Genomic DNA, 25,929 nt, shown 5'->3' with positions numbered 1-25,929 from the left:
TATCAGCGTACTGGTAAATGTTCCTAGTGCAAATTCGATGATCTACAGGAAGGGAACGTGATAAAAGCATATGTCAGCGGACACAATCGCAAGGCATTTGTTGCCACCGGCCAAGCATTGCTGACGATTCTCGGCTTGCCACCCGCCGTAGTTGTTTAGTGGGTTTGGCGTTGCTCTGTTAAGCCTGAGGTCAAGGGGTCAAATCGTGGCCGCGATGGCGGCGAAATGAAAAAGCACCCGTTTATTACGCATTGGGTGCCGTTTAAAGAACCACAGGTGGTCAAAATTAATGTCGAGTCCTTGACTACGGCGTGCCTCCTAATCGTATTGTCTTTCTGGCGCATACACCACAACAGTTTTGTATTTTCTTGGCTTGCCGCAACCACTGAGTTACAGATGCTAGTTGTGGTCCAGCTGCAAGCCTTTGCATCCGCAGTGCGCGTTCGACATCACCAGTGACGCTTCAGAGCACCGTGGAGACACAGTGCGGCTGTAAATATATTATATGCAGAATTGCCCAGCCGGCATACAGTTTCAAACTGTACAGGTTTCGGAATACATTAATGTTGTTACTCCAATACCTAGCCGCGCGCGCTGAACAATAGCGCCGTAAGCAAGAGGCACACATCTAAAATAGCTGCCATCCGGTTCAACGTTCAGCTAATGGTAGCTAAAGACAGTGGCGCACCTTAAGTTCAACGTCTTTACAGTACACGCCTAACAGGGCAGCTCATTTTTTTCTATTTCTTTAATAATAGCTGTACATGCACTCCATTTAAGATGACGTATCATTTCTTTCGTTGCGTTCGTACAAGTAGTGCCAAGAGCTGTGCACTAAACTGAGCGCGAAACTCGTTTTTAGTGCGGGTTCTTCGACACCCGCAGCACCGATAGTGTACCGCAGCGCAAAGAATACATGCTCTATTATTCATTTTCTTCCGTACGTAAAGGAGAGATACTTTGCAAACGGGTCTGTGCAATAAGAACGAACTGTTCTCTTTGGCTATTGTCCTCCTACGACACTGCCGTCAGAGGCAATGCGAAGTTCCACCGTTGTGTGAAAGTTTGTACTTTTGCTAGTCGCCTGGGTTGAAACGACGAGCGCAACGTTGCCATTTTATGAAGTCCATCATTTCTCTCTTCCTCCTATGCACAGGTGAGATTTCATTATATTGAACTCATGCGAAAGTTTCATCGCTGGTGAATAACGCAATTCTCGGCGACTTTCCGCGTGGTAAAATGGGGTTTCCCACCATCTGCACCCGAATAAAATGCAACTGAGGCGTGTAAAGCACCATTTCTTCATTCCGGTTGGATCAAACTAAACTCATGCTAAACTCGCGACGTTTTACAACTTTAAACTAACTACGATCGCTGCTAACTATACCTCGCTGTTGCACAGTACTCCCTTGCTCAGTTCAGTCTCAGCGTCGCTGAAAGCTCTGAAACAAGCTTAGTGAACTAGCAGCAGGACACAGAAATCTCAGCGCGCAGAACAATAGTTGTACCCTCCGCGTTGAATTTAGTGCTTTTCTTCTGCTATTGCCACTTATTGTCGCTGCCACCTGTGGAACTTATCCTCGGTATTGCACTTCAAGAACACCTGCCATAGAATGGTATTCATCTGTGTTATACGTAAGCAGGAGTAATAACAGGTTAGTATTGTGGGACACGCAAAGTGCCGTGGTCACGAAGCGGCTATAACGTTCAGCTACTGAGAACGAGGTCTTAAGCTCCATTTACTCTTCGCTGTCATCGCATCACATGTTCACAATGAGATATAAAGAGCAACAAAATAAAGGAGAAACGCTGGTCGGTTAACTAGACCAACAGAACAGCGCTTGTATAATGTATAGCGGCAAATGTTTGAAGAGCTAGTGTTGCCGACTTGCGGTGTTTCCCACTTCAGCTTGACGCCAGATTTTATACACGATTCGTCGAAGGTTAAAGTGTAATCAGTTGCGCTCGCGCGCTTTCTGGAAAGTACTGCACATTCGCGTAGCGCATACAGTCAGATTAAACAAGGTTCGGTGACAACAGACAATGGAGGGAATCATCGATAACATTCGAGACAATTCCGATACATGCCTGCGCTTCCTGCGCCTAGCGATACCCTTCGCGGTTTGGGAGCCGGTGAAGAGCGGTCCCCGGAGAAAGTTGAACAAGTACTCGTGTCAGTGCCCTCCTCTTGAAAGGCATCGTTCCTATGCTGATACCTAAATTCAACAAGAAAAATAAGTTCTGCGGTTTTACGTGCCAGGGCCACGATCTAATTATGAGGCATGCCGTAGAAGGGTCTCGGGAATAATTTGGGCCACCTAAGGCTTTTTTAATGTGCACCTGAATCTAAGTACACGGGTGTTTTCGCATTCACATTCAGCCCTGATCGAAATGCGGCCGCGGTGCGTGGGATTTGATCCCGTGATCTCGTGCTTAGCAGCCCAACACAACAAAAGCGAAAAACAGAATTACCCGTACTAAACAAAAAAGCAACTAAGAGACAAAGTCTCAAAATTCGTCAGCGGGCGTAGAAGTGCTTCAGACCCACTACGTTGACGATTTCAGGTCGTGTGCAGCACCGCTGTAATTGCGAAATACCGTCTGGCACGAACTCATAGTCATCTGTGCCAATATATCGGAAAGTCTTGCAGGACCCGAAACAGTGTAGTAAACGTTTCTATGTCGTCGTCGACGTATCTGGGTCCAAATCCAGCAGCGGTCGCACATTTGATGCTCCATGTAGAGTCATCGAATATTGTGTCAGCTGTCAAACCTTTGCTGGTTCTTGATGCGCAGGCGGGCGAATTGTGGTTCTTCGGCGTGCTGCTGACAGGCGGGATGACAGGATGTCGAGGTTGTCTTCATCGGTGACGTGCGGCAGCATGGCACCGAGAGTCATCCTAGGGTCCCTTCCATAAACCAGCTTGAACGGCGTGATCTGCGTTGTTTCTTGCACAGCCGTGCTGTAAGCGAAGGGTACGCACGGAAGGACGGCAACCCACGTCCTGTGTTCGATGTACGTCGCAAACAAGTCGACGAGCGTATTGTTCAGGCATTGCGTTAGACCATTCATCGGTGGGTTGTAGGTCATTGTCCTCCGGGGAATTCTAAACTGCATGATGGCCTGCGTAAGGTCCGCAGTAAAAGCCATTCCTCCGTCGGTGATGAGGACTTCTGGCGCACCATGTCGTAGCCAGGGAGTTCTCGACGAATTTCGCTACTTACACAGCCCTACTTTTGGGCAGGGCCTTCGTTTCCGCGTAGCTGGTAAGGTGGCCACGAAGATCCACTTGTTTACACATATTGACGTCGGAAAGGGCCCTAACAAATACATACCGATCTGCTGAAACGGTTGCTGAAACGGTGAAACGAGGCTCGATGGGCTGTAGCAATTCCGCTAGATTTCCCGATGGTGTCTTTCGTCGCTGGCAGTCTCGGCACGTCTTGCCGCAATGGGTGACAACGTCGGATTTCAGGGATGGCCAGTAATACTTCTAAATCTTCGCCAGCGTACGCGAAAAGTGGAGATCCCCTGCCATTGGGTCGTCATGAAGGACGTGTAGGACCACTGCCCGCAGCACTGGAGGGACAACGAGAAGGTAATTGGCGCAGATTGCCGAGAAGTTTTCTGATACGTGGACCCCGTTTTCCAACGAAAACGAGGACAATCCGCGCATTAATGCCCTTGTGGCAAAGTCGGGCTTCCCTTCCAAGACGTCGACAAGGCTTCTTAGCTCCGGGTCAGCTCGCTGCTGATCGGCGAACTCATCAGCACTTATTGTTCTCATAAAAGAGTCGTCGTCCTGGTCGTCTTGCGGTGGCGGGTCAATGGGAGCTCGGGAGAAGGAGTTGGCATCAGATTGTTTTCGTCCGCACTTGTATATCACAGTAATATTGAATTCTTGCAGTCAAAGGCTCCACCATGCTGGACGTCCTCAAGGGTCCTTTAATTTAGCTCGCCCACACAAAGAGTGATGGGCGCTTACGATTTTGAATAGACTGGCGTATAGGTAAGAACGAAATTTCAGCGTAGCCCAAATTATGGCAAGGCATTCTTTTTCAGTCCTTGAGTAATTGGCTGCCACTTTCGACAACGCCCGCCTAATGTAAGATATTCCCCTCTCAAGACCGTGTTTCCTCCAGAGTAGGTAAGGACCGAGGCCTACGCTGCTTGCGTCGGTGTGGGTATCACTATTTGCGTCTTCTTCGAAGTGGGTGAGTCCTAGTGGTAACTGTAGGCGTCGTTTTATCTCTTCAAATGCCTCGACATACGGTGTTCCCTACTTGCCCTTGAACTCGACGTCCGATTTCGTAACAAGAGTCAGAGGCGCGATGACGTGAGAGCAGTCTTGACAACGCGCCTATAATAAACACACAAAGAAACCTGCACGCTGACTTCTTGTCGAGGGGCTGCGGAAAGTTCGTAATGGCCGCGGTTTTTTGCGGATCAGAAAAAACTCCTCACGTGCTGATGACGTGACCTAGGAACAGAAGTACTTCGTAAGCGAAGCGGCATTTCTTCGGCTTCAGGGTCAGCCGAGATGACTTGATGACCTCAAGTACTCTTGCAAGGCACTTAAGGCGATCGACGAAGTATGAGGCAAAGACGACGACGTCATCAAGGTAGACCGAACAGGTCTGCCAATTCAAGCCAGTCAATATTGTGTCCATTACATGCTTGAAAGTTGCAGGTGCCCAGTAAAGACCAAATAACATGCCCTTGAACTCAAAGAAACAGTCTGGCATGATACAATCGGTCTTCTCGTTATCCATCTCGTCGACTTCGCTTTGCCAGTAGCCCGTCTTGAGGTCCATCGACAAAGGATACTTTGCGCTTCAGAGCCGGTAAAACGCGTCTTCTATCTATGGGAGGGGTTATACGGCCTTGTTCGCAATTTCGTTCAGGCGACGGTAACCGACGCAGAAGCGCAGACTTCCTTCTTTTTCTTCACCATGACTACAGGAGACACCCACTAGCTTTGGACGGCTGGATGATGTTGTTGTGCCGCATTTCGTTGACTTGTCATCTTGAAGCGTCATGTTCTGGCGTCAAAACTTGGTAGGGGCTCTAGCGGTTTGGTCGAGCACATCCTTCGATTATTATACGAAGCTTCGCAACTGTTGCTTGTTGCATCCTTGATGACAATATACAGTTTTTATATTGATGGAGGCATCCCGTAAACTTTTCTTGCTTATGGCTGGGAGGATGCGGATTACTATCGAAAAGTGCTTCAACAGCACGCACCGTCGTTATGGCTTCGGCGGAATCCGAGAGCGCAAGTGCATCGCTGACTGCTGTAACTTATTCCATGTATGCTATCTTTGTGCCCTTGTCCAGCTGCATGTATTATTGGCTGCAGTTCGTCACCATTACTTGTGTTTTGTTTTCTCGGCGTAACTAGATGATACCCCTTGCAACGCCGATTTCACGATCAAGCAGCAGCTGTTGCTCGTTCTCAATGATGGCTTCGATGCCTGCGGCAGCTTCTGCAGTGAGGGAAATCGTGATGCTGGCGCGAGGTGGGATCCTCACTTGATCTCTAATTACAGTTAGGGCGCGAAGACTGAAAGTCCTCCCCAGCGGTATCCCTTGATCTGTGGGCAGAATTACCGACTTGGACTTCAAGTCGACGACTGCGCTGTAGTAACTCAGGAAGTCCATGACGAGAATGACGTCCTGTGAGCACTGTTGCAGGATAGCGAATTTCGCAGGATAAGTCCGGTCATGAACTGCAACTTTTGCCATGCAAATTTCGGTCGGAGGTATGAGGTGTCCTCCAGGTTTCCTGATTTGAGGGTGTTCCCAAACAATCCTGGCTTCCCTCAACTTGCTGGCCAAGTATCCACTGAGAACAGTATAGTAGGCTCCTTTGTGGACTAGAGCATTCGCGTTTTGCCCATCAGTCAGAACATCAAGGTCAGTAGTTCTTGGCCTTGCGTTGCAGTTAGGTTTTGGTGTCGGATCACTCTGCGTCACGTTTAACTGCGGACATAACGTCGTCAACTTATCTTTAGTCGTTGCATTCTTCGGTCCGAAGCTTCGTCGGGATGGCGACGTGTCGTTGCTACGCCGTCGAGATAGATCTTGAAGCGTCGTTGTTGGCGGCGGAGGGTCCTCAGCATTTCGTCGTATGGCAACCCGCCCTTCATCGGTTGCTGCTTTTAGTTTTCCGTGTAGGGGCTAATGCACCAGCCATGGGATAGGCCAGTGTACTCTTCGCATTGCGGCGACAGACAACAGGGGCTTGGCGACAACGAAAGGTATGGTCGTTCAGGGCTTCTGAGTGGCGGCAAAGTACTGCGCGGCAAACCCTCGTAGTACCAAGTTTCCGTAAGAGCACCGGCTGTACACGTAGCCCGCTTCCCCGTAGCGACAGCAGAGCGGACGGTGTTGAGGCGCGCGCCAAACGTCAGTCTTCCTTACAACGCTGCGCGGGGTGACGGGTGGACGTGCTGACGGTGGCAGTGGTGGTGCTGGTGGCTGGCGACGGAAATGGGGCATGGCCGGGCGCGGGCGCGAAGTAGGGACCTAACGGAAAGCGACAGCTGCGCAGCTGATTGCGTCAGGCTGACGCTGGAATGACTCTGGGGCTTCTAGCGACTGCTTGATTTCATCCCGGGCAATATCAACAACCATTAAAACCTGGGGCTGCCAGGCTGAAAACATTATTTGCAGTTATTCGCGCACAACTGATTCGAGCAAAAGCAGAGCTTGGGCTCGCTCTGTGTGCACGACTGTTGTTAAGGTCTGTAGGCAGCCGCGGCGAAACAAGTCCCAGAAGCAAGTTTCTCTCTTCTCCAACCATGGCGTCTAGTGGCATGGCGCTTCTCCTCGCTGTTCCAGTTGTTAAACGTAGACCCTTTCATACGTCTCCAGCGAACTTTCCTGGCCCTCAAATGTTGTTTTGGGGAACGTCCGTGGCTCGCTGGGGCGCTGCAACACGATCGGTGTAAGCGGAACTGGGGCTGTCATTGTTAGTGCTGTCATGATCGTGCACTTCCTGCTTTTCTGGGGAAGATGTCCATACTCCGGGGGCTGGTTTCGTAGTCTGAGGCTATCTCGATGGTCCAGGACGGCGTTCGTGTTAGCTTCGTGTATCGGGCTTGCTTCAGGGCTTTGCGGGAGCGTCCGGTGCATGAACGCGAATCACCTTCTCCAAATATCTCGTTGCCCTGACTGTGAAGAACACAGTAGTAAAACCTTGAATCATGAAACTCACGCTTTATCGGGCGAATCTGTGCCTACAAAAAACAGGCTACACTCAAGGTACAACGAGAGCTGCGACCATATTCGGAGATCCTTGAAATATGATTAGGGGTTCAAGCGCGTCGGCCTTTATACATGACGTGTTAAAGGCTCCCGCGTAATCACTGGTAACCGCGTGTCTTGTAGAAAGTACTACACAATTCGCGCCGCGCATACAATCGATTGCACAAGGTTCGGTGACAACAGACAACGGTAAAGCCATCGATAACATTTGAGAAACTTCTGATACATGCAGGCGTGTCCTCAGCCGATGATAACGTTTAAGCCGTTGAAAAGCTGTCACCGGAGAAAGATGTACAATACACGCGTCAATATGTAAGCCAGGCTAGTCAAATTCTTCACGCAATGTAGCATTCGCCCTCCCGTTCCATCAGGGCGTCTCTCGCGAGCCCAAAGTTGTCTTATTTCGGGAGACGCGGCTCCATTAGGCAATCAGCCTTTTACCCTCTAGAAGAGTGGTCATTTGCGCGGTTTCCAACGCTTCAAGGTAACGCGCACTGGGTGCAAATGCAGTACGAGCGAGGTGCTGCTGTGCTACAGTGCGTCGTCTGCTCATTTCTGTTCTGTTCTTGAGCTGTTTAGCTTGCCTTTGACACTAATTTTCCTCATTTTAAACTAAACGGTAAACTATGGCCGACATCCTGGAGCCTTTAGGCGGGGACCAGAAAGCGCACCACAGTATAATTACGCTGGTACTGAAATGTACTACACATTGATTAGCGCGAAAGAGGGATCAAGAAAGAGTAAAGGCGCTACATTACCAGTACTTTTAGCCGCAGAGTTAAAGCCGCTGATTCCATTTGCCTCTACTGCTGCATCTACAGCTTTTAAACATTAGCATAAAAGCTAAACAAACTAATTCAGGGGCAAAGCGAATAAGAAAAAGTCAGAGGCCCTTCCAAGTATGAAGAGAGCACTAAACCTTTATGACAGCATTTATTGCCTCCTGTTATTTTGAAGGATAATAATCATTCTGATCCTCCTAAACTGCTCTGTATATTTAATTGACCCTAAATGACCTAGGAGCATCAGTATCAGAGTTGTGATGAGATACCGGTAAACAATTTTATCGGCGATTGTATTTCCAATTATTCCTGCATTCTGTTAGCGGAAGATCAAGTGTTGAACATTTGCAGCTGTGAAAGTTGGGTAGAAGCTGCAATGCAACAACATTGCTGGCACTAGAAAGCTGCAAGCATTCAGAAGCGCTTGTTTATGCAATACGCTGATCAGCCACCCGTCGCTTTAATATACAAAATTCGATAAACTTTCAAGAGTAAGTTCCTTTCTGATTCAATTAACGTTCTTTCGCACAACTTTGAAGTGATAAGTTATGCTGAAAAACTAATCTACTGTTTAGTTACAGCAGTACGCCACAATGAACGTATAAAATACTTATGTTTCTATACATGACTAAGCTAGGCATCTATTCTAGACCGAGCAGTTAGCCAGAACGGGCTGGCTGCTCGCCGCAGGGTGACGTAACCAGGACGTCCCCTCGAAGGGGTGGCTACGCACGCGCTGCAACTTCGCAGTTTCTGTTTCGCGCGGTCTGATAGCCAAATTTAGCTGCTTCGCGGTTCCGTGGGTAATCGCACTCTTTTTTGCTCGAAAAGCTGATATGGCTTGTACGGAGAGCTCGCTTCAATTTACTGATCACGATGAGGCCGCCAAAATGAAAAGCTTAAAAGCAAATTATTGGTTTTTGTTAATTACCAATCAATTACCCTTCACACTGCCCCTCTCACCACTCGTCACCCCGTGCAAGTGGCGTAGCCACGGTGGGGAGCTGCACATCCGGCATGTGACTTCCTACCCCCGCCCCGAAATTTCTGTGTAAGTATGCTCCCTGTTCAGCATCCCCTTGAACCCCCTCACTCACCCCATTCGCGGTAAAGTGCATACCTCACCGGTCACGGCATGTCTCGGAAGCAACCGTCCTTTTATTTCAATATGGCAAATTTTAAATATTACTTCAAGGTTTCGTAGAACCAACAGGCATTGTAGGTTTCTGGAAACTACAATACACGAATGACTGCTAAATCATCAACTCCCACAAAAAAAAATCAATATGTCAATGGGGATAATTTCTGACGTGAAGCAATCTAACTTGAGCTTAGTCTCAAAGCAATATCGTCGCTATGAGGAACGCCGCAAAAGACGCTTTAGGTTAAATTTAGTTGCGTAGTTTTCTAGTGCATCAAAAGAATGAGCGTTTATTTTGGTCAATTTTTATTGACGGGCGGATACGACCCGAAGCTGAACCCAGCATCGCCAGATAACAGAGCGCCGTAGTAACTAAGCCACGCAGCGTGGTGGATGACCAAAATATGTTAGGAAATAGAGATGGTACATGTAAACGAACGATGTCTAACAGCTTCGGTTATTTTCTATGCAGAAAATTTACTATGCGAATGATACTACCTATAGAGTGATAAGGAATGTCACATTTACCTTGATCGTAACGCCGACTTTAATAAGAAAAATTTTCCTATTTTCAGCGTCGCTGACAAATGCTGGACCCCGCGGCAGAACCAAGAGTGGCATCTTGTATTATGTTGGTGGCTGGTACGGGGACACAGAATTTGGAGATGGCAGTGCTAATGTGTGGCTTCCGCCAAGCGTTACAGCCCCCTTGGCACCAGCCCACGCTGTCGACGTTGAAGGCCTACCCGTCAGCAAGCTTACTGACAAACAAAATATTCCACTTGAGGCAGGTACCGGTGGTCTTGTTGGAGGTAGTGGCGCAGGCAAGCTCGGTGTGGCCAGAGGTCCACCTGTAGGTTCCGTGTCTTCAATAAACGTACCTGGTGGCACCTCTAGAAAGGCGTCTCCATTTCAAACACCAGCAGGATCCATGGTGGTGTTTCCAAGTGGCACCGCAAGCACACAGGTCAAGAATACAGAAGGGAAAGGATCCTCTGCCTCTAGTACCAAACCAACCGGCTCTACTAATGCTGTCGCCGAATCCCACAGCGTAGCAGGAACAAGAAACATTATTCACGAGAAGCCCTTAGGATGGAGTGCCAGTTCCCAAAACATCGATGTACTTAGAAGTCACACCACCTCAGGCAAAACACCGGTCTCCGCAGTCGTTCTTTCTATGGGAAGCGGGACCCGACAATCTGGAAGTATGAGAGGGCATAACTCCGCACATACTAAATCGCAGCATATCCCAACTGTTAATACTGCACAATCACCCACTATGGTAGGCTCTACGACGTTCCATGCGCCGAGACACTTAGAAGCTTCGACCAGTTCACGCATGCCCGGAACTGTAGGAACGCTCGGCCGACATCTTGGCTTGAAGAGAGCACATGTTTTCGAAGGAACCATTCCTGCTAGTAGCATAAACAAGCCACCGGAAGTACCAAGTGTGTACAACACATCTATCCGTGAGAACAAAGGGTCTGACTCTTTAGTTGGTATTGTAATATCACCCAGTGAAGGGGGCTCTGGAATTCACTATCCATCTCTAGCACCAGGAAATACTACGGGAATTAGAACGGCTACAGCTGGCAATTCGCCTAGCTTGAGCAAAGCTGAATCTGCGGGAAATTTACTTGCTGGCAAGACGAAAGCAGGTTCTCAAAGAGGTGGTCACAACGGCTTCTCCGCCACCAAAATCACACGAAATAGCACCCCACTTGGAACATCAGAAACACCTGCAGCCCGAGGTTCCGGAAGCTCCCATTCTTCCGGGAACTTTTTTGGCATCGTTGATAAGAGAGTCGCTGAAACTGGTGCCGCGCTCCGACGTCAGCCTATCTTCGGAAACGCATATGAATCCGCGAAAGACCTCCATGCTCGCAACTCGAGAAGGCATTTTGGAAGTAACAGTGGGCCTAACTTCCTTCTTCCTTTAAAGCAACCAAACGGTTTTGCCGATGGCGCTGCAGAATCAGCTAGTGCAGTACACACCAAGACCTCTAATCCACTGAAAGGCACACGGGGTCCCACTAGTTCAGTCGTCTCTGTTAGACACACTGAAGGAAGCCACCCCAACTTGCAGACCAAACATGGAAGAGCAAGAGGCATGCCTGTTGGTAGGGCAAGCAGACAGCCTGAACGCTCCGGCAAGTACCACTCATTCCATGAAAGTAAACCATCTGGTTTTACTCTAAGCCCAACAATATTACCAAATGAAGGGGCTTTCAAAATCAGCCATATTTCCGGATACTTAGGTGGCAAAGCCAGTCCCACAATCACGATAGCTAGAGGCGCCCTTCGAGAGCATTCCAGTTTGGCTGAAGCACCCGCATCCGGACGTTTTCCTAGTAGTAGCACGGGAGGAACGCTTCAAATTAATGGAAGGCGCGGCCCTATCAGCTATCAAAATCTTCCTTCTGGATTTAACGCTCACGTCTCAGAAACTGCAGCGTTAGGTGGTTCTGCAGGACCATCATCAGGCGCTTCTGGCAATCATCACTTCCCTGGGTCTAAAAGAACCTTTAGCCAGCAGCCCCTCTTGAACGTAGCAACTGAATCCGAAAGCTTGCCTGGTGGAAATGCGAGAAGACAGTTTCGAAACAACGTCGCTTATGGCTCCTTTATCGATACGAGTTTACCGTCCGGATTTTCAATTAGCAGCACAGGAGCTCCTATAGGAGTGGGATCCGATATATTCCGCTCTTCCGAACGGTTAGGAAGTTTTGCCGGATCTCGAATTGTTGAATCTGGTAGTACTCTTGCGCAAACGTTAGGCTCACGCGATTACCGTGAACGCGCCGCAGGTTCCTCTGCTAGTAGCGCAAGAACACAGCTGCAAAATAGCGGTCTTTATAGACCTCAAGTCCTTGAAACAAAACTATCTCGTTTTACCGTTGGCACCTCAAACTTCCCTCTAGCTCCGCTTCCTTCTGTACCCTTTAAAGCTTCTTCTAGTTCTGGAAACACTCGAGCTGTAGGCGCACTGCCGAACGTTGCCGGCTTAAACGGGCCACCTCCATCTACCCCACGGACCGGAGCGTATGGCTCCTTCATCGATACAAATCTACCATCCGGCTTTTCATTTACCAACCCAGGTCAACCCGTAGGAGCGGGTTCCTATGTCCACTCTTCCAGACAGTTAGGAGATTTTCTCAGATCTAGAATTGTTGGAGCTGGCGGTACTCTTGCGCAACCTCTAAACTCACGCAATTCACGTGAGAATGCAGGTGGTTCCCCTGCTGGTAGCGGAAGAATACAGCTTGCAAATAGCGGTCTTTATAGACCTGAAGTCCTTGAAACAAAACCAGTTCGTTTTACCATTGGCACCTCAAACTCCCCTGTATCTCCGCTTCCTCCTGCACACATTGAAACTTCCCCTAGTTCTGGAAACGCTCGAGCTGTAGGCGCGCTGGCAAACGTTGCCGGCTTAAACGGGCCACTTCCATCTTCCCCGCGGACCGGAGCGTACGGCTCTTTCATCGATACAAGTCTGCCGTCTGGCTTTTCCATTAGCAATACAGGTGCACCTATAGGAGCGGGTTCAAATGTCTTCCACTCTTCTAAACGCTTAGGAGGTTTTGGTGGATCTGGAATAGTTAGTGCTGGCGGTACTCTTGGGCTACCTATGCGCTCATCCGGTTACCGTGAAGGTGCAGGAGGTTCCCTTGCTAGTAACGCAAGGACACAGGTTGGAAATAGCGGTCAGTATAGACCTCACGTCCTTGAAGGACAGCCATTCCGTTTTACCGTTGGCAGCTCTGAATCACCTGCAGACTTTAAGACCTCGCTTCCTCTCGTACAGATTGAAACATCTCCAAGTTCCGGGAATGCTGGAGGTGTAGACAGGCTGGCAGAGGTGCCCAGCTTAAGCAAGGCACCTCAATCTGCTGTAAGGGCCGGAGATTACGGCTCCTTCCTGCCTACAAGTCTACCATCCGACTTTTCCATCAGCAGCACAGGAGCACCTATAAAAGCAGGGTCCGGTATATTCCGCTCTTCGGAACGCATAGGAGGTTCTGGTGTATCTGGAATTACTGAACCTCGCGGCACTGTTGGGCGACGTTTCGGCTTAGGTGAAACACGTCAACATTCAGGAGGCTTCCCTGCTAGTAATGTGAGAAGACAGCTTGAAAGTGCTGGCCAGTATGGATCTCGGGTGCTTGGAAGACCACCATATTATTATACTATTGGCACCTCAAAACCACCTGCTGCCTCAAAGACATATCATTCTTCTGCATACTTCGAAGGTTCCCCTAACTCAGGAAACGCTGCCATTGTGGGCCCGCTTGCGACGGTGGGCGGCTTACACGAGGTACCTCAATCCACCGGAAGTATCCTTGCTAGCTCGATAAGGTCTTCCGCTACCAGAGGCGGGTACAACTTTCCGTCTGATAGTGTAGGACATGGCAACCTCGGCACCAGGGGATCACCAAGTGATGCGCGAGACAGAATCTTCTCCCATCCAGGATACATGGGAGAATTAGCCAGCCCCGGATTCGCCGAAGCCGCAAGCACCATGAAATTTCAGCCCGCCTTGGACGGAACAGCTCAACATGACGGAGGCTTCCCTACTGCTAGTGAGAGGAGGCGGCTTCAACCAGTACTGTCTGGAAATATTGCTAATTATGGCTCACGTTATCCCAAAATGCCAAACTATGAAATTGGCATTGGCCCCCCAATGTCACCTAGTATAGCGGTCTCCAAAGTCTCAGATTTTTCTAACCGTAGAGCCGGTTCTGGCAGTTCACCAGTCACAAGAATTGGAGGCGCCATTGAATGGCCAAAAAATTCTGACTATAAAACTAGATCCGAAGGAGGCTTTAGTGCTGATAGTAGGAAAATACCGACTGAACGTAATACTGCATACGAGTATTCTCCAATAAATTCTTCGCCCAGTCCTAAGATTGAAAGACCGGAATTACCCATTGGAACTACCCGCTTCTACAGACCTGGAAGACGCCTAGGAGAATTTAGGAGTTCGGACCTTCGCCAGCCCCGCCTTCGTTTGTTCAACGGCCAAGGAGGAGTACCTGAACTCGAAGGTGTTACTGCTGGTAGCTGGAAAAAACTGTCAGGAGAAAACAGTGGCCATGAAGTTTTCGCTCCCAAAAGTTCAACAAATGACTATACCATTGGTAACGCAGGGTCCGTCACTGAAAAAGGTGACGGAACTTCCCAACCAGCCATACACCTAGGTGATACGAGTGATTCTCAAGTGACTGGAGCTAGACGTATCTTTGGGCAGCAGCCTGGATTTGGAGAGGCGTATAAACGCTATGGACATTTACCTACCAGTGGAGGGAGAGAGTACTCTAGAAGTACCGGTGGTGATAGCTTCCTTTTTCCTAAAATGGTTCCATCAGCCTTTACCTCTGGCATTACAGGATCCCTTAATGAAGCAGGCTCGAGGATTTCGAATGTCGCCAGAGACTTTAGAGATTCCACCGGCTCTGCAATCAACACAGTGGGAGGGTATCTCAGACGGCAGTCCGCATCGACCAATGGACCTGAGATCGAAGCAGGATCCCTAGGGGTCTCTAGGGAGCAACGTGGAGGTTCTAGCGGATATGCTATCATACCTCACGACAGACTATATGACCCTAACATGGGCACCGCAAGTTCTTCCAATGAAGTGGGCTCCAGAATATCCGATGCTTCAGATCAATTAGGTGCCAACGCCGGTTCTGGAATAACTCAAGCTGGAGGCACTCTCGGATGGAAATATGGTTTAGACCAGCCTCCTGTATCCTCCGGAAGCTTCACTGGGCGTAGCACGAGGGGAAAACTTCGAAGTACCGGCGGATACAGTTCATCTGCTTTTAGAAATGAGCCGATTGCCTTTATAGATGGCAGTAATGGATCACCCGATTCAGAGGATTCCAGAAACTTAATTCGCAACGGACGCTTAAGAGGTTTGAGCTCAGGCTTCCCTGGCTCATATGATTTCTCCAGGAGATCCAGGGTTCATTCCTACCATAGGGAAAATCGAGATCGTCGCTTCGCCAACGTCGACAGTTTTGTTGGCGGTCATGACAACGGTGTCAGAAATAACAACGACGCTGCTTTCCTTGTCTCCAGTGAACTTGGCCCTAGGCCACAGGCAGGCTACCGCATCAATTATGAATTCCCTCGTTATGACAGCTCCTTTGCTGGTAACAATGGAGGTACGAGCCGTAGCAGCACTGCTGGTTATTTTCGCAACAATGGTAACGGCGGCCCACAAGGTTACATCCCGGTTTTCTCACCTGGCACAGCTAGCGGTCATGACTCGTCTGTATCCAGCCAAGAAGCCACAGCATGGAATAGAAGAAATGCTCTGCAAAGGAATGGGTAAGATTTTATAGAAAGTCTAAAAAATCTGCTTGTGTTTGCTACTTCGAAGCAACCCAAAAATGAGACAAATCAGCCGCTGGCCTTACGTGTTTGCATGTCTCTAGTAACAATTACACGCTCCTGCAATAATGGGCGAGTCCTACAAACTTCCTTAAAGAAGCAAAACTGTTCATTGAAGGACCAATTTAGCCCTGAATATGGTAAGAAACAAGGCACCAAAGCATGCACCAAAGCATGAAATTTACAGCGCTGCATTTTACCTTCGTAGCCAGATGTTGGCAATGATATCATCGATACAGGCAGTCTTTCTCCCTGATCTCCGCCGATATCGGCAGAGACCTAGTTGAAGCCCGAAATTAAGCATCTCGTTTAGTCAACCTTGACGCACCGCATAATCCACCTAACGTCAAAATTTCATTAATGTATATTAGCATCACCGTGAGGTTTCCCACAATTGCTCGACAGCACCGACGTCAAGCTCGGAGCCCTGCAGTAGCTTTGTGACCTTGTAAGCTACTACTGCATAAACTTCAACGGTATCACTCCGGCCAGCTGACCTTTATGCAAGACATTCACTACTTCAGCTATATAGAGACTCCGTAAGTAATCAGCTACTCAGTGAGGCCAATGTGGTATCACGTGTTTAACTCAATAGATGTAAAAGTTGGCGGCAAGCTTCAGCAGCTTGCGGGCTCATGACGGTTCACGAAAAGACTGTTATGCCACACATACATATGTTTGTCGCAGTTATACTGCTAGAGCATAAATATTTTTTTTTAAATTCAAGCACCCTAACATATCTGCCAACTAAGTATCCTGAAGACAATTTACTAGTAAACCTGGTTTTCTAAACCGGTAAGTTCGAATAAAATGAGCGTTTTCATTCCGAATGAGCCTTGAGAGCCAAGAAATCTTTAATTGTGAGTAGGGCTTAATAGATTTAATAAATAAATTTGATAACTTTGTAATAGCCGATGAGCTACATGTAGTCTTTCTGGATAGCTCGTGAGCATCGGTGATTATCGCACTGGTGCGATGATAATTACAGAGCAATCGCTGGAAAACGTTTACTTATGTGACAATGTCACCTCTTGTTTCTGCCATTACCACAGAGTTAATCAGTGTTAATCCATACATTTAACCAGTGTTACCATACAGTTAATCAGATCTGTGTACATCGTGGACTTTCGACCTAATATTTTCATTCGACAAAGCACTGTAGGGCACTCAAGCCGTGGAACTTCCACATTTTAATTTCAATATATGTACTCAAGGACATCGGCGAGCAAATTATTTTAGGTGGCGCCAACGCGCAACAGCAGTATCCCAGTATTTATGGTTCTGCTGCACCTATTATACAACTACAATAGACGCCTACCACGCGTTCCTCTGCATAAAATGTAATATGTAGGCGGTTCTTCTGTGCGTCGAATCGAACAGGAAAGTATTTGCTTAAGGAGCGCACTGTAAGTGCGTTACGCATAGGTCACCCCACCGAGAGAATATATACGCACGTGTGTCCAAAAACATGTCAAACCAAATTCTAATTGCCAAGTCATCTTTAAACTTATAGGCCTTTCACGGTAGGTAAACAGAAGCAGAAAGTGAATCTACATAATAAGCGTCACTTACTTCAACATTCCTTACTCGTTTCTGCTTACTCCTTTTTGCGAATCAATCAGACTTTTCCACGAAACACTACCCGTTCGTTCTCTGAATGACTTTTTTCCAGTGTTGACTTTGAAGTATGCAAAGGCAGCAGATTGCAAAACTAGAAAAAGTTATGTTTGGCGTTACTGCCTTGATTACGAAAACGAAATGGTGTGCTACAAAAGCACGCGGCAAAACTTCCCCCTAATATGGCTTGAGGTCATAGCTCCCAGCCTTCCCCCACTATGTAAGGAGTTGTTTTTGCCGAAAGGCAGTATATTCTGTCCAAGCTATTGAAACAGCCTAGAACTGACAATGTAGTTATTTGGTAGCCTTAGCATGTGGGGTCCACCTAAAGGTATTGCAAAAGATCACTCGCAAAATTCACTGAGAAGCTCAGGTTTCGCCCATATGTTATAATTTTGATACTGCGATATGCTTTAGGTTGTTTTGATGATTATGCAACAGCTGCACCTTCCGTCCTCTGTAGAAGCAGTGGTTAGATTAGATAAGCAATGGGCGATATTCGTGGTGGAATGATGCCAGCCTTCTTCAATTCTTGCGGCTCTAACAATACATGCATGTTTGCTTCTATTACTTTATTAAATAAACTTGTATCTCCATACCCCTGCCTTGTCGGCGGTGTGAAAAGAACCACATGGGACTTCATTGATGAAGCCTTATTGCCAACTCAGAAAATATTTGCATATTTGTATTGATGCCTACCTCGCAGTCTAGGTGCCTTAGAAAAGATATTTTCATTCTGTTCCGCTCAAAATCAATTTTATCTCTCTAAAGGAATAAAGCACAGGGCAATATGCTGCCTTAAATCAGCTGTCCGCTTAGATTGTTTTCTCATAGCTTTTCTCGTCTCAGTGAAATGAAATTCTTGTGCCTTCCACAACATGGAAGGGAAAAGATAGATATAAATAACACCTGTAATTGAATAACAAACGTGTGGCAGCGCAAAGAACTTAATTGTCAATATATACGCCTGACCACGTGTGCCGGGAGCTCAACTGCTCACGACATCCCCGGAGACGCAAAATTTTGGCCGCCATATGCAGTGCCATTTTCCATTCAACCTTTCCCAAATATAGATGTTTCATCTTAGCAAGATTGGCTCTGACAAAGACGCGAAGCAAATAGGTATCGCATATGTACATATATATGTCACAAATCTTATTTTGAGACGTTTCATGTTGCTTGTTTTTTGTGGCAACGCTTGGTTAATCATGACGTTCCACCCAGTGATACTCAACCACTCATGTCAAGCTCAATGATCTTGGAAGATGTGCTATTTAGGGATAGCTGAATGATTCTCAGGAACTCACTGTTGATTCTCGTTCATTTATTCTGATTTATAAACATCATGTTCACTGCTTGTAGGTTCTCCTTTGTTAATCTAGTCGTTGATGACAAACTCTAGCAACTCTAGAGCTCTTCAGTTTCGTCGTGCTTCCTAGTACCCCTAAAGCAACAAACCGAAACACGAGCACGGTAAACACTATGAAAGCAATTCAGCTTCGGGCTAGGCGCTCACACATTTGTTTATAAGTGTGCTGACGAAAATAGAAGATTGTCGGCTGTCGAAGTTTGCTTCTCTCCCTGCTATAAAAGGAGAAATTGACCTGCTTTAAATTCATGAATGCGGACATGCAATTTCAGGCTATAACATACACGACTAGTCTGTAAAAAACGTAATGTTCCTTCTAAAATTCGAAACACTTTATGCGTCGTTTTATATAGTATAATGGTGCTGCCGGTTACAGTCAATGCTTATTTCACCTTCTGTTAACCCCTTTTGTCGCCACTTTTAAGAACAGGTACCAGTTTTATATAAGCGTTTCCAAGGAAACTAAAACGCCTTATTTTCGTGAAGTAACATTTGCTTCACTGCACGTTATTGGTTTTATAAGGTTTAGCATGCGCTATTTAACATACGTTATTTGACAAGCTTAACCTACGTATAGTACGTACGCTAAGAAACAGCGTTGTCAAGCATGGCCGACATCTGTACCGTAAATGGATGCGATGGCTAATCAGTAATCGTTGCAATGCGCTTTCGCTTCCTCTAAACTAGTGTATGTCGTTTCCCTTCTCTCACATCCTTTGTATGCACACTAGGAAATTGCGTCATCAAATACCGACTTGCACGATGTCGAAAACTGTTAAGCTCCACATTCAACTCACAGGTCTAGTTATGAGCGCACAGCGCGTCCAATTTCTGAGACCGTTCGCCTATTTTGATCGACCGTAGTCCTGGCGAGACGCCTCGGAACAGTAACAGAACGCTTGCTAATAAATTGTCTTGGTTTGGCCATGTTTGACATGAAGCCGCAGACGCCGCTCTGTGTTTTAGAGTCTTTAAGTTTGCATCCCATGCGTTACACTAAACTTAGAAGGGGCGCAAAGCATAACTTCCCGCAAAGGTGCTCGCGTTTAACGTATATTTCTGGCACCAAGCGCTCTTTCTACACTTTCAAAAAAGTTTTAATCTGACAAGTTAGTTCTCCAGAAGCTCGAAATGTGGAGGAAAGTTTATGAAAGGGCTACATTGTCATCCGCCCGACTATAGCACGAAGCAACTAAGGAAACCCACACGAGTTTGCCAGATGGAAATATTCGCACTTCAACAAAAATTACGGACCACGACGAGTTTTCCTTCACCTGCGAAGCATTCTTTATAGAAACCCGTGTTTCTTTAGTAGCTTCATGCTATGACCTGGTGGTTTAGAACATTTTGATGTCCTAATTAATTAATACGTATTAATAAATTTGATGTTCGCACCTTCACATTAGCTATAGTTTTGTATGCCCATGTTTTGTTGTTTTTCTTTTCTTCTAGACCATTTCCTCTTTCCACTAGTAATCTGTGATTGAGCGTAAGCACTCCTGGACATCTCAAGCAAGTCAAAGTAAGTTTCCGCACCTTCTTAAACTCTTCTGGCGTTAAAATGTCATGAGGTTCAAATGTTACTCGGATACAGAAGCTATTCAAAGAATAATGTCTACGTTACGTTTAAATATGTTTCAAAGAACTCACACTACTATATAACATTTCATTTATACATGAATAAACTAAGTACGAACGCTAACAGAATGTTTTCTTATTTTTGCCGGGTGAAGAGGAGTGGCTTGCGCCATTAAAGCAACCAAACTCTCGTTCGATTACATGTATAAAACTATTAGTGATCGATTAAAAAATGCTACCTTTGATGAGGCCTACACTTATATGTATGATACACTTATATGTATGAAAACTAACTTCCTAGTTTTGAGTTCCTCTCTTCGATTTACCTAATTTCGACGCTGTATGTCATACGAATCAGTAGGGCGAAATCATGAAACTTATACTATCTCATTACCCCTGGTCGTCAGTGTTCAGTAATGATATATCAAGCATTAAGATTGCCTAGACATTTTTCCTTGAGCACTGTTCTAGTGTAAACATTTTTTGTAAATAGGGGTCAAGCTTTGCTTTTTCCTTGAACTTCAGTTGATTAGCAATGGTATTATAACACTGTTAAATCTCTGAAAACAAGATCAATTACAGAAACTCAGAATGCACCGTTACTTCGAATAGAACATGCTGATCGCGTTATAGACAGCTAAACATTCGCACATCAGGTACTTCGTAGTACACAAAACATCGTAATCGTTCAGTTTCTTTAAAACCTAGGCAGAAGTCCTCACATCACAGTGTCAGGTTATATTCTTACAATGTACATGACACTTCGATGTTACATCCTACGTAATTACTGCCGTTAGGAAACACATCCGCTAAAACGTTCTTCCAGCTGCACACAAAATTCGACTTATGACATTATTTCAGGAATGGTTACCGCACCATGATTGCACTAGGTTTTCATTACGAAGTGCGCTAGTAATTCCTAATAGTAACACTAATCGTGCCTAAAAGCTGAGTGCTTCGCTGCTTTAAAAATGAATAACGTCGTACTGGTTGATAATAAATAGCTTGCGTAGCATTCTTGTTGAAGCGTTAACATAATTTGGATATGAAGAATTAAATGCATTTTCTTCGTCATTTTGCCAATTGCTTAATTGTCGAATTCCCCTCATTATGCGCTCTCCTTGAAAACCGATTTTGCATGTTCAGAGTAAGCAATTCAAAGCTCTCTGTGTTATTATTCATAAAACTGTTAGCAATACTGACAATGCATCAGCTTCAGTTTTGTTAGAGCAATCGAAAACCTTCAGGTACAATATGGTCAACTGAAGTGTATCACTGTTAAGCGTGATTACCATGTACTGCAATGCACCCAATTTCACAACCTTTAAGCCCGAAGTACTTATTGCACGTTTTGCTGTCTTAAATATTGCTAAAGTGTTTCAGTAATGCAAAGCCTAATTTCCTCTTTTTTTTATTTCTATGTGTACCACTCAGAAGCCAGCATCACGGTGACGTCATCCAATTTTCTTGGATTCAGGAAACAGGAACAACAACTACGTGAACTACATGAGTGGCCGTATTCCCATGCTTTTGCAACTGTAGAACTCTCACAAGATAATTGCATTTGGTTAAATGCCGAAAAATAGGTTCCTGTTTAAAACCGTCCATGTTACGCCCCCTTCCCCCTCCCTACACCTACTGCCCAGTTATAAACGGCGATTTACCCGCGGTGTATGACGCAAAATAAAAGATATTGTACAGCTACCATATTCTACTGCGTGGTCGCGTTCTTTTTTCCTTTAGGGATCCAGCGTGATCATGAAACTGCCTTCATGGTGTTAGGATCGCCCTGCAGGGGTAGTGCTCTGCAAAACTATCTCAGCCCGCTGCAGCTGCTTCGTTCGATCCGCGGTGGTGGCGACCTTCAGAGAACCAGCGAGCACGACAGCGCTAACCGACCGTTAACATCTTTCGGAGAACTTGACACTATGACAGCGTTAATCCACCATGCGCCTCGTTCGGGGAATCGGCGACGGCAGCAGGGCTGGCCACGTTTGGCGCCCCATGTATTGTTCGGTAATTTGCCGGGTCTTCATGGCCTATCTGCAGCAAGAAGAGCTTCCCTAACAAAATGGTGCGTTGCGGTACGTGGGCCCCAGGATTCGTCGCAGTCTGCTGACACTCGTGGCGACTACAGGAGAAAGGCAGCTCTGGAATTTAGAGCCGCCGGCTGGGGTCAGGCGTGACCAGCTGGCTACGAGGACGCACTCAACTCGGCTTCCTGGAAACCAGTGCGTACGTGTGTGTCTAAGCCCTCCCGCTCAAAGGCGGCTCGGCTTCGATGACTGGTCGAACGGTTCTCTCACCTAGGGATCTAGGGAGCACGGAGTGTTTATAAGCGGCTGTTTGTCGGCTGCTAGGTGTGCTCGAGAAGGTGTTCGTCAGTGTGCTGGTCAGGTGCTCGTCATCGTGCTCGACCAGCAGTGTGCTGAGTGTGTTTGGAGCTTCGTGCTCGTATGATGTATGCTTCGTTTTGCGGGCTCCATTTGGGAGCCACGCTAGACTGTCGAATGTATATCTTGTTTAAAATGTAAATACTGCAAATAAACCCTGTACGCCTAGTTCCTCCCAAGTTCCTCTCTACGACCTTCAACCCTTCAACTGGTGGTAGCGGCAAGATCGTCATCCAAATCTTACAATGGACAGTTCACGAATGTGCATGGCAATGCCCCCACACTGAGAACAATGGCAAGACTTTCAGCATATTATGGCTTGTGGTTCTTCCGTGTGAAAAGATTGTAAGCTATGATCAGCACGCTTAATCATAGCCTTAGCAATGAATAGCTTCCAGTTTTCAGTTGTGGTTACTTACGCCAATACAGCTGTAAATTTTAAAAAACATGCCAATTGTTCCTACCGGCAACGTTATCGCAACCATTAACAGCATCGCTCTTGAGAGAAGCAAGATTTCTGTACCGCCATTCTGTCTTTTGTCTCTGTAATGCTCAGCATTCAGTCATTGCGCATGTTGTTCATATTGTATATCACACGAAATTACGTCGACCGCGAATTCCTTAGCGTGGACACTTGGTTGACCTTTTCTTTTTCTTCTGGAAGTTATTGCGAGATGAAAAGATTCTAGATGCGCCAAACCCGTCCTAAGTGCGTCAGGAGGGTCTCATTTTCAGTATCAATGCTTTGAGATATTCGTCTGTACACTAGATTTATGTGTTTGTTTTGTCTATGAATAAACTTGAACTTCAAGTGAGCAAAGAAGACATTGTATTCCAAAGCACGCAAACTCGACCCGTGCGGCGAAAGTGTGGAGCATACGAGACTAGGCGTGTAACCCTTTCTTGGCCCTCATGTCGAGCCGATTATTGTTCTATCTTTGTGGCTACCAGTGCTTCATGCAAGCACTCGGCGGAATAGGTTTATGAAATGCGTTGACGTATACGAAGGCCGTATGTCCACTACAATGAAGAAAAGCTCGAAATGTATGATGGTATGTCAGTCCGCACGTGGCGTGCGAGAACTGAACCTGGTTAATGGTAAAAAACTCACACTTTCACCTGAAAGGCGTATCATCGATTGCGATAACAAATCAGTAGACAGTTGAAATAATGATAGTAGGGTGGCTATAACGTAAAACTATTCCAAACTTTTCTATTCCAATTCTGCAATCAGCCCTTCGCGATTGGTCAAAAACATTTTTTGGACCACCCCTACTTCACCTCTCTGTCACGCGACGTCACGAACACCGTGATAGCTCCCCATCTGATATGACGTGTACACACTGATTATGCATAATTTGGCAGAACAAAAGAAAAAATAGTTATTTCTGATTCGACGCCTTTTATCATTAAGCCTCGGCTATTGCTCAAAAGTTTTCGGGCTGCAACCACTTCTCCTGCCTGTCAGGCGACGTCATAAAACCTCAAAGAATCACCGCTTCAAAGTGACGTGTACGCGTTAAACATGCATTAATATGCCGCACAAAACTAAATTTTCTTCTGAGTAGCCGCAGGCTGCCCATTCAGAAAGGAATAGAAGATGGCTGCCGCCGATCGCTCAAGCACTGGCTACTCGCACCTGTGAGAGAGCCTGGGTTTATTTTGGTATAATAAAACTTTTTGCGTGGCCGTGTAACGTTTTCGAGCACTTTCGGCACGTTTACGACCTCGTTCTGCCAACTCTTCTTTGCTGAGGATCCGTTTTAGCATCATTCTTAAGCTTCCTTTGCATGGCGCCACTATTTTCGACCAGCCACCGCAAGCTAAGTACGGGAAAGCGTATCAATCGCAGACGCCAGCACCACCCTCTTTATCCGGTTATCGACTTTCAGTGCAATGGCTCGGCCCCATCGAATCCCTCTGAACTTGAGCGTGCTCCTCGGCTCTTGTCAGCCAATTAGGTAAGACAAGCAGCTCACTGTAGGCAATGCTATTCGTCTTTCAAGCAAACGAAAGTGACCTCCTATGAACGAGGAGAGGGTTTGATTGGTCTGTTCAGACAGCCCTGCGGGCGACCGCCCGATGCTTGCGTCGGCGGTTACTCAAATTCGACGTCAGGAGATTGCAATAAAAACATGTTGGAATAGTTTTACGTTATAGGGCCCAGTAGATTTACCAGTCATATAATAGTGTAAACATAGACATACTAACTAAAATAACAAGCATGAGGCCACGTGCCGACAAGCAAACACGAACACACCTCACTCGATGACCGCGAAAACTCTCTGTCAAAATGTTGGAGTAAGGAAGAGCGGCAGCATCGAGTTAATTCACCATGGTGCTCCGTCTCGCGTCCCAACGTGAACTAAGCCGCGAAAACACAGCGCGCGTGTACTCGGTCCCCGTCACAGATGGCTTTCAAGATATGGCGCCCAGGGAAGGCGCGCGAGGCCCGCCCAGAGTAAAGCGTGATCCCAGCTCCCTACCCTCTTCCCGGAGCCTTGCGCGCGACGGAAGACGGCGCTCTACCTTCCCGCTTCTGTCCCTGGTGTAAGCAAGATTGATCCGTGACTGACGGCTCACCCTCGCAAGCTTTCCCTTGCACATACAGCACACAACGTGCGGCGACGATTTTCTCACCATGGGACTTTATACGGAACCTCACGGCGACGGCGACGGCAGAAATGCACCTGGAGAGTCCCTATAACTATATCGTAATAATAAAAACGAAGGCAAAAAAGATACGGGCTATCCTCTAACTGTTTATGGTAAATCCTCAGATTGCGAAGAGCAGAAAGCAGTATCTCAATGACTGTAGAATGGTTCGCACTTGAGCTTGTAGGGCGAAAAAGAATACGAAAGAGTTTCATGCGAGAAAAAAGAAATATTGTGAAAAACGGGACGTGAAAGCCCGGCAAGCTCCTAACGATGTCCCCCCCCCCCCTTTCCGTTTAGCGATATGGTTTCCCGCAATGAATCTAAGTCACATACGCTCGAAGATACGTCTCTGGTAGAATGCGTGATTCCGAAAACGGGAAAGACATACTTTGCGGTTTTGATGCTTTCTACGAAGGAACATAGTGGCGGTCATTTTTGCTTTATAAACTGAAGCAGCTAATGCCTATACGAGTGGCAGTCGATAATGCACACTTATATAGAACAGCCAATGTCGAGCGCTCACAGAATCTGCGTATGGTCTAGGCGTTCATTATGCAGAACATATGCTTTAGACTCATCAACAATGAAAGGAAAGCACAGGTAAAGTTTACATGTGCGCTTGTATTGCTATATCGCCTTCTTTGTGCTGTCTGTCCCACAGATTGGGTAACTAAATGTTCCTGAGCTGTGCTGCTGGAGAAGCGAAATGTCGTAAAAAAGGAGCG

At 46.8% G+C, this 25,929-nt stretch overlaps 1 protein-coding gene and 1 long non-coding RNA gene across 3 annotated transcripts in view; both read left to right on the top strand.

The window, feature by feature from the left end:
- LOC142585134 (uncharacterized) overlaps positions 1 to 25,929 on the top strand; it is a 211,287-nt gene that overhangs the window by 23,302 nt on the left and 162,056 nt on the right. The window lies entirely within an intron of this gene.
- LOC142585132 (uncharacterized) lies at positions 764 to 21,853 on the top strand. 2 transcript variants are annotated; one of them, XR_012829035.1, is made up of 4 exons: positions 764 to 1,156; positions 9,769 to 15,526; positions 20,028 to 20,097; positions 21,588 to 21,853. It is a non-coding gene; the product is annotated as an uncharacterized LOC142585132 (long non-coding RNA). The 2 variants fall into 2 exon arrangements; XR_012829036.1 differs by lacking the exon at positions 764 to 1,156 and adding an exon at positions 9,025 to 9,103.

The sequence above is a fragment of the Dermacentor variabilis genome, chromosome 6, assembly GCF_050947875.1.
Source record: "Dermacentor variabilis isolate Ectoservices chromosome 6, ASM5094787v1, whole genome shotgun sequence".
Taxonomy (NCBI): Eukaryota; Metazoa; Arthropoda; class Arachnida; order Ixodida; family Ixodidae; genus Dermacentor; species Dermacentor variabilis.
This window is presented reverse-complemented; position numbering and strand designations above follow the sequence as displayed.